This window comes from Euprymna scolopes, chromosome 3, assembly GCF_053919585.1.
Source record: "Euprymna scolopes isolate OS-2025 chromosome 3, ASM5391958v1, whole genome shotgun sequence".
NCBI lineage: Eukaryota > Metazoa > Mollusca > Cephalopoda > Sepiida > Sepiolidae > Euprymna > Euprymna scolopes.
Genome location: NC_136484.1, coordinates 97148400 through 97158399, shown reverse-complemented (window position 1 = coordinate 97158399; position 10000 = coordinate 97148400). Strand labels below are relative to the sequence as shown.

General features: G+C 34.5%; 1 protein-coding gene and 1 pseudogene across 13 annotated transcripts in view; one reads left to right on the top strand and one right to left on the bottom strand.

The window, feature by feature from the left end:
* The window catches only part of LOC145257798 (protocadherin Fat 1-like), a 954816-nt gene that overhangs the window by 415943 nt on the left and 528873 nt on the right, over positions 1-10000 (top strand). The window lies entirely within an intron of this gene.
* LOC145263808 (5S ribosomal RNA) lies at positions 6287-6405 on the bottom strand (annotated as a pseudogene).

Sequence of the window (10000 nt, the reverse complement as noted above, 5' to 3'; positions counted from 1 at the left end):
TTCTCTTTTTTTATTCAATCGCACATACACAGTTTCTTTCTTCGTTTTTTTTTTCCTTGTTTCTTTATTTGCTCATATTATTTTCATCATTTTAAAAAGAAAAAAAAATATTAATCGATTTTTTGTTTGCGTGAAGCAAGTTGTTCATTTTTTTTTCTGTGAAATCAAGGTATCTTGAAGCAAGCACCAAGATGGAAGAAAGAGATTTTTTTTTAATCCATAAAAGAAATGTTTCAGAACAATTTATCAAACGTCAGTGTTACTTCTTGCCCACCTTCTTCGAAATCAGTTGAAATATGCACGTCATCTAAAAGCTGACATATATTCCGCTTTGAATTAGCATTCTCACTACTTGTTTCGTTTATTTCCGTTAAAACCCAACTCATGCCTTTCGATCGGAGTCGTGTCCCTCTTCTACTCGACATTCTCATGAAAGGCTCTGCTCTTGAGGAGAAATCTCGATTAGAATCTATTCTAACACTTTTCGATTGGCAAGTGTTTGACCAGGAAGTACTATTTTTTGCTACTTCCATCAAGTGGCTTCAAGCCTTGTCTGGAGCAATTTTCATTAAAAACAAAAACACTATAAAACTTCTTTGTCTTAATCTCTCATCAAACATTTATTGGAGGAGGGGCAACATATTAGATCCATTGATCTTTTCGCTTTTTCGTAAAATTGGTTCTCTCTTACTCGCAAAACTTTCTAACACCGGAGGTAATTCCTTACCTTTATAAATCTATTATCAGTATGGAGTACCGTTGTTATATTTGGAATGCTGAACTTTTATCCCATTTGACAAGGCACAGAAACGTTATTTGTAATTTAATTGGCCTCACTCTTTCTTCTTCTCTCCCACCTTTCTCTGTCAAACGTGATATTGCTATTCTCGGGTCTTTTCTATTAACACGATTACTGCATTTGCTCTACAGAGTTGCCTGATGCATTACCCGCTTCCTCTGTTCCAGCTCGTTTGACTCGGTGGTCTATTCGTCCTCCTTTATTCGTTGTTTTGATACCCCGTTGTAATACAGCTTCCTAATCCAATAACTTGTTTTGCGAGAACTTGCAGGCTTGTAGAACTCTCTTCACTCTGACTGTTTTTATTCTACTTATGACATTGGTTTTTTTCAAGACTAATAAAAAAAGGCATCTACTGTATTTGCGATAATCATCTATTTATCTTAGTAGATCCTTACATAAAGTAGCTTCCTGTTTTATTTGAAGCAATTTCAACAAAAACAAGTGAAGCATGATGGTCCCACGTGAGTGCACAATGAACGAGGCATAAAAAAACCCTGCATTTGCCCCCCTCTCCCAATTTAGCCCCAAATGTCCGCAGGGTACTCAAATCCTGGTAGAAATGGACAACCAGTACAGTTTTAGGCATAATTATATGTATATTTTAGTTCTGCGCCATGCAAAAAAAAAAAAAAAAAAGAAATGGATAAGTCCTCATTTCACCGCCCCCCACCCGATTTAGTCCCAAAAGTCCCCAAGGCCTTAAAATTTGAAGTTCAGCAACATGCAAAACTGCTAAATAGACATACACAGAAAATTTTGGACAAATACGGTAAAATAGTCCCAAAAAATTAAGTGTTTTTATTAACCCTAAAAGAGCCCCTGGTGCACACACAAGAGTTATCGCGAAGTATAGACTAACAAAATTATATAGAAACTAGAAAGTTTTATAAAAATCCAAGCCATCAATTTTTTTTAATGAGCACAAAAGTGTCAATTTTGGCCATTTTAACCCGAACGGCACCCTTAAGGGGCAACCGGAGTTTTCCCGGAAAATCCGTTGTTACTGTTTTACTCATATCATGCTTAATGTTTGTGCAAAATTTCAAAATAAATCCAAGGCGTAGTTATTGATAAAAAATGCGGACAGACGAACAGACACTGTGTGAATTTACAGGTCCACCCTCCTTTTGTTGGATGACCAAAATACTATTTCCACAAAATATTTAAAAATATATTGAAATAAAGAATAAATTATGTCCATACGATAGTGATTTTTCAGCTCATATCAGACTAATCCTTTTTGCCAGACAATCCTATTTCATCTTAATTATTCATCCACACACATTATTAACGCATTAATTATGCATCTACCATGTCTCTCAGCTACCGGAGATTGCTAGAAACTTAAACAAGTACTAAAATAAAAGCGAAATCGGAACTAACCTTAAGCGGGTTTTACCGATTTTCTCCAAAGGAGAAAGTTCCACAGGTGTATGAAATTCACAAGCGATTCCCAGTTTCATGTATATCTCCATTAGGGGAGATGATGACGTTAGGTTTTTGCAAGTCTTGCAGGGAGGTGTCGATGTCCTCCTACATAAAGCGCTTGGAATTCCTAAATTGCTCACCCATTTTAGTAATGACGAGGGTCAACGTTGCTTCCCATCGTCATACATCAGAATGAAATAAACCAATGTTTAGCTTTAACATCATGGCTGTCACTTGCTTTTACCTAGTAAGCTATAACTGGATTTAAATTTAAGCAAACTAAAATATAATCTCTAAATAAAAAGTGATTACCACTAGCAGGTACAGTGTAAACAGATTTCTGGCATGCTATACATAGAACAAGCAGTAAACTAGTCTGGCAGCGACGAGATTATTCATTTTTCTTCTCATGATTTTGTACAGATTAAAAGAAGGTGTCGGACTATCATTTACCAGAAAATCGGTCTCGCACACACACACACACACACACACACACACACACACACACACACACGAGAGAGAGAGAGATTTAAGTGAGTTTATTCGAAAATTCCAACATATCGTAATAAAAGAAAAAAATAGAAGGTAATTGCAACTTCCCTCCCAATTTTCGGATTTTGTTATCATGCCTACATGTATTTATTTATTTATTATTTATTTTTTATTACATAGAAGTCACCACTTATCAAGGCCCGGAGGCCACTCAAGGATAAGGGTTATTGCGTGTACAGTAGTCAATGGGAAAATATCGCAATAATAGTTAGTAGTGGAAATTTGGTAAATTTGATTACTTAAGGGGACGGTTCATCAAGAATTTGTTTACGTTGAACTTGAAGACTATCAGATTGTAGTCAGATGGAAAAACTGGCAAACCGAAGAGAGTCCCATAGGCGTACAGTTCTAATAAAGAAGCTTTGTTCATGGAATCTACGTTTAGTTTAAGCACAGATCAAGAGTAGAGGAAATTATTGATAGTGGTTTTCAGCTAGACGAGTGTTTTTCGTGAAAGTTTGGCGGGGGCGGTCTATAGATTGGAGCTCAGACGAGCACTTGCCATGAAAATAACGATAAAGCAGAGACAGGCTCGCAACATCTCTTCTGTGGGAAAAAGGTTGCAGGGAAGAGAGAAGGGCATTCCCCACTAAGCTACGAAATCTATTTTGAACTCTCTCAAGGTAAGATAAGGTCTTTCTAGCCAGATGTGGCAACAGTACTCCATCCTTGGACGTACCTGGCTTTTTATAGATAGAGAATTGCATCAACAGTGAGATTTTGTATGGAGCGGTAGAAGGAAGGACCCCACAATTTTTCCAGCGACCTTGGCAACGGATTTGATGTACGTGTTCCATTTTAGATAAGGAATAAATTTCAAGCCCAGAAGCCTGACAAAAACATTCATTTTTTTAATGAATTGGCAGGTGCTTTTTTTCTGATGCGTTAAAGACAGATATATTTAATGATTGATATAATAATTAAATGAATGAATCAGGTGTTGCCACGAATTGTGCATGACAACGTACTTAAAGGAATAAATTTAATAGTCAACATAAAATTTTGAACCTCGCAACCAGCAGCAACCGTCACTTCCTACACTGCTGATTGCAAAAGCATGTGACACTAGTGTCCGTAAGCATTATATATGTATATATATATATATATATATATAATTAAAAGATCTAAATTGTTTTCAAATCTTGTTTCAAATAAAAAGCACATAAAATAGTATCCAAGTCATTTACAGCTGTTTCAAGATGATATTTATTTTCAGTTACACAATATAAAAAAATATCTGCAGTTACGTTTTTCTTCAGAACGGTGTTCAGGAGCATTTTCATTTAAAATTCATACTAATTGTCTAAAAGTGTTCTTGTATTATTGTCTACAGAGACACGGTGCACAATGGATAAAGGTGTTGCTTACAAGTAATGGTCTTCTCGGGGGTTAGAAGTGTGGAACATTTGTTAATCCTTTTTAAAGCCCGAGCAACGTGGAGTCACCCTGCTAGTAATACATAAATCACAGATAGAGGCGAAAAACACATACACAAGTACACAGACATACATAAGGGGGGGACATAATTTTATAAATATGAGGATAAGTAGACATATTTAAATATATACGACTTCGTTGGTCTCACCTTCCAATATTCAATACATTTTTAATATGTATTTCTTATCTCAAATATTTATTTTGTCTTCTTTCTGATTTTTTTTCGTTTGAACACGTCTGTTCACTTAACTCCACCCCAAAATAACATTTCTTATCTTTCTCTTTTTCCCAATTCTTATTTCAGTATCAGCAACACCCCCTACATTTTTGTATCGCCTTATCCTTTCCCCATAGACATTCTTGTTGTTCTCTTCCCACTTACCTCGCCGCTCCAAGTCACCCCTTAGCTTCACGTTAATTTTTTTTTCTTTTAATTAAAAAAAAAAAAGAAAGAAATCTAAGATTTTTATTTGATCTTTTTTTTTTCAAATTAAGGACAAATATTTCCCTCGAAATTAAATCAACAATTCCAAAAAGATTTTTTTTTTTACAAATGCTAATAAAAATCTTTAAAACGAAAATACCAATATTTTTACACACTGTTAAATAAATTCCATAAACTTTTAGAATTCCACATTTTTCTCACTAATTTATTTCTTTTCTCCATTTTTTTTTGTTTTAACCTAAACCAGTTAATTATTAAAATTTGAATTTCTAAAATAGTTCTTTTTTCTGCTATAATTAGTTTAATTTTTTTTAATGTATAGCCATAGAAAAAGTATGCATTTTTTTTCAGCTTTAACATTTTAAACTTCTGAATACTTGAATTTTAAGATCTTAATCACAAGTTCGAATCCAGTTTGTTTCACAATAATTATTATTATGTTGGCAACCTTCAAGTGATCCCGCCCGTTGTCCCCGATGTTTTTCTAGAAAGAATTCTGACGATAAATATCTTCAAAATCGGCTGGATTGTCAACACCAAAGTGTACCTGGATGTGCTGAAGAGTTTGGTGATCTCCTGGTGCAGTCAAGTCGCCGCTGACAGACCCTAGGTGTGACAGTAGGACTCGACGCTGGCCCACAATTCCAAAGAGACCAAGACCTGGCTTCAGAAGGAATGCTACGACTTTGCACCCTTCTCTCACTACCCTCACGTTCCTGACCTGAACCCGCTGGACTACTCTGTTTGGTCATACGTCGAGAACATCACCGACATGACTTCCCATAACACTAAAGCCAGCCAGATCGCCGCCATTCGCCGAGTATTTGCCGAGCTCCCGCCAGCGCTTGTGGAAAAAGCATGATTCGTGTTCCGGACCTGTATCAAGGCATTGATTGAGGCTGACGACGGCTACACTAAATAGATGTCAGCTCTACTACATAATCAAGTTACTTGAATTGATTTTATCAATAAAAGTTTTAAAATAAAGCTGTAGTGTTGTTCTTTAGGGCGACAACATTATCGTTCCACCCTGTAGTTCTGAAAATCCTGGACAAAACCACCATGAGAAATTGGAATAAAAACAGTATTGATACAATACAAATGTTGATTGGACTGATGCATCTACCACTAGCATTGGAAAGAATCCAAGAAAGAATTTTCAACCTAATAGGTCCCTATTGTCAACTAAGCTCCAACCCCTGTCCTATCACAGCGATGTTATATCCCTGTGTCTGATTTACAAATATTTTGATGGAATATGCTCTGGTGAACTCGTTGCAATTATGCCTCCTCGACGTACATATGCCCGACAAATTCCCTTAGCAGCAAAATGTCACCCCTTCAATGTTGAGGTCCCTAAATGCCAGAAAACTTTATACTCCAATAGTTTTTTACTTCGGACAGCTAGACTTTGGAATTCCGTTCCCTGGCTGTACGGATATTTGTGTGTGTGTGTGTGTGTGTGTCCACTAACCCAATTCGATTTTAACCGGGTTCCTCCGAAGGAGGAAGTTTCATGGGAGTAAGAAATTTACAAGCGATTCCCAATCGCATGTATATCCCCGTCAGAGGAGATGACAGTGTTAGATTTTTGCAACTCTTGCAAGGTGTTGACGTCCTCCTATATACAGCGCATGAAATTTCCAAATTAGTCACCCATTTTAGTAATGACCAGGCTCAACGTTGCTTAACTTCGGTGATCTGACGGGAACCGGTGTGTCAACGTGATTATGCCGTATATGCTGTACTGATATGCAGAGGTTTAAATGTAACATAAACTAACATCTTGTTAATCTTTCTTAGACATTGTTCCAAATAGTAGCCCATTGCGACCCAGTGGCAATATACCTTGAAAAGGAAGAACGTGAGTAAAAAAGACAAAACAAAAACCAACATGAATTATTTTTAACATTGGAGTGCGGAAACCAATCTACAAGAAATACTGATCAACAATACATATAAGTTTAAATATAGAATAACGCTGTGTAATTACAAACAATAAAATATAAAAAGAATATTACACGAACCAAGGGAACTGAAATTACCAAGATGGATATGTTAAAAGGAATCACATAATATGACACCTGATTACACCCACCCCCATCAAGGAAAGTAGTAGCCCGAACATCGGTTGGAACCACACAAAATAGTTATGAAGATCCAAGGAAGATGGAAAGGAAAAGGAGAAAGAGCACAGTTCAGACTTCTATTAGAAAGGCATTGAGTGTATTGGAGTCCTTATTCTGTACAACTATGGAACCTAGTCGATGAGCGCAAGTGAGCTTCGAAAACTGGAAGTGTCTGGTTACTAATGTTTACTTTGCATCCTTTGTGTTTACCGGCAGCAGTACATGACAAATGTTACTGTTCGTTCTCAATGCAACATATCCTCTCTAGAGCAAGCTCTCCTCTTGAGTCGTCTTCGCAGGTTAGTTTGCGTTCATTATTGTACCCCAGATGATTTTTACAGCTAAACCACTGAGCCAGCTCCTTCTCAGATTGGAAATAAAACGATGCGAAGTTCAGTTAAAAACTTGGTTTAGAATGTTGAAACAGGGTACTGAGCTGAATCTAGGCCCTCACCTCTATGAGGTTCACCGTTGTGATAACCTAACACCCGTATCTGCTATTGCGGTGGACTGACGTGCCTGATCAGCATTCGCTTGGGGCGCGGTAAATTCCCTCTATGGAGCTGGCCCTACCATTTCAGGCTGAATGTCGAAACAAATACAAGTAATAAGTATTCCTAAGAAGGCTTATTGTCATTCAAAACTCTACAGACAACCAACCGGCATAATCAGCGACAGATCAGTGGTAATCAGCCGTTGCGATAATGCAGTGTGTACCGAAATAAGTGTACTAGAAAGTTGAGAAGACTTGTTCTTACTCAGTCTGCATTGCTGTCAGTGAACAATCACTGATAATGACTCGTGTGAGAACTCTTAGTGATTACATAAAAATCGATGTCATAATAATAATAATAATAATAATAATAATAATAAAAATAATAATAATTTAAATTGCATATTTATGAATAAAGTTGGTTACAGATAAAACATTTTTATTTTTACGCATCTTGTAAACTCCAACTCAATTTGCCAACAATGGTTAACGACACTAACTGAGAACCTGGATGTACCTAGTTTAAACCCAGTTCATTCCACATAAACACTTTCATCAAACCCACATATGACCTCATGTCAAATCTTCCGGAAAGGAAGTAAATAAATAAACTACTCCCTACAATTTACAACAAATCCTAGTTAATAACATTAAAATAATAACATTAATCTTCGTTAAAAACATTAAAATAATACATTCGAAAACTACGTTAAAAAAAGAATAAAAAATACTCGAATTAAACTTCATCAAAATCCAACAATATATATATATATATATATATATATATAATTATTATAAAATTTTAGAATGTTTAACGTAATACAATTTTACTGTGACGCTAATTCTAGCATCAGGAAGATGAATTGTTAACGTCGTGCCCGTTTCTCGGTTATCTTTTGAAATTCTCTTTGTTCCAGCTTCTTTTATTCATCTATTTTTGCGCCTGATGATGATGATTCGACGCAGAATCGAAAACATTTTTGATACATATCACGCATACATTTCTATTATTTTAACATGATCATGAGAAAAAATCGGAAAATGTAAGGCATAATTAAGCAGATTTGTTATATTTTTAACAATGTTTGCATATATATATATATATATATATATATATATATATATATATATATATATATATATATATATATATATATATATATATATATATATATATATATACACACACACACATATATATATATATTCTAAGGATTCAAGTTTACAAACTAAATAATTTTGTAAATTTAAAGCGATTATAAATATTAATGCTAATATTTATAGACACTCCTCACCAAAAGAAATATATTAATATTCGAGGTAGAGCATTGATATAAGAAAATCAAGTTAAACTTTGTAAATTAGGATTTACAACAATTTATTGTTCGACAAGGAATACAATTTGAAAACTTAAAAATTTTCCTTATTCTATGGATTTCAAAAGAATGTAATTTTTACCCAGACGAAAAAACTAAAAACATTAAATAGATTTTCTAATAGTAAATGTTTAAAATATACATGGCAATCAAGCTACAACAAAATTTTCCGCGTTTCATCCTCATGAGAATTTGTCCACTTATTGCTTGGAGTCGATGTTACTTACATGGTTTTATATATTAATGCGGTGCTGAATTTGCTAGTTAGCCAATCAGATTCTTTTTTGATTTGCGCATCAATTTATCGCAGCCTTAATGGTTGCACGTTTATCAGGCAGAGTTTAACTTGACCTATAAATCACTTCTTGATTCTTTTTTTTTTTTGTTTCGGGGGAGAGCCTTCTTTTTATTGTGTTAGAAAATTACCTATTTATTCTGGATGTGTCCGAATATATCCACTCACATTTTAGTTTTTTATTTGTTTATTTTTAAATATTATCATTATTGTTATCCTAATTAATATTTATGTATCCATGTTTATTTTTGTTGTGTTGTTATCCTCACGTAACATTTATTTTGTGTGTGCATAAACACAAATGTGCTATTTCACTTTTGCATACACACCCGTATGCTATTTCACGTTTCCACTAATAATTTTCGAAGTTCATTAACATTTAGGATAGCTAATTTCTCATTCAGACGTAGTCTACACGGGTCATCTAAATGCTTACATGTGCTGTTTTACCGTACTATTTTCATCTCAATTATTGGAGAGTGTCCACTATCCTTGAGTTCCTAGTAGTGGTTTGTTAATACTGTTTTTATATAGCAATATGTTTTTTACAATGTGCATCCTAGTTCTACTCATTTAGTGAGCACTGCTGAAGCAAATACTGAAAATAGTTATACATACACACAGATATATAGCCTTGGAAGTTTTTTTAATATTTAAAGCTATATTTAAAAAATCTTATATAATTTATATATTTTTTATCATTCGTTGAAAAACTATTTAGTCATGACGTCATTTAATCACCTGCAACCACTACATCAACATGATCTTTAGAATTTACAATAAGCCTAATGTTAATTTAAGGTATCATCAGTTGTTTACCACGAAACACTGTTTCGGGGATTTAAAAAACAAAACAGTGTATTAAATTATGGCTCCCCAGCAGTGTTGATCAAACACCATCTCCCTTGATGACAAGAACAAAGAAATGTTCCAGATATTTTATTTAGTTACCTACTCATGATTAATATGGCTAATATATTCATGTCATAAATATATATATATATATATATATATATGCATACATATATATATATATACATATA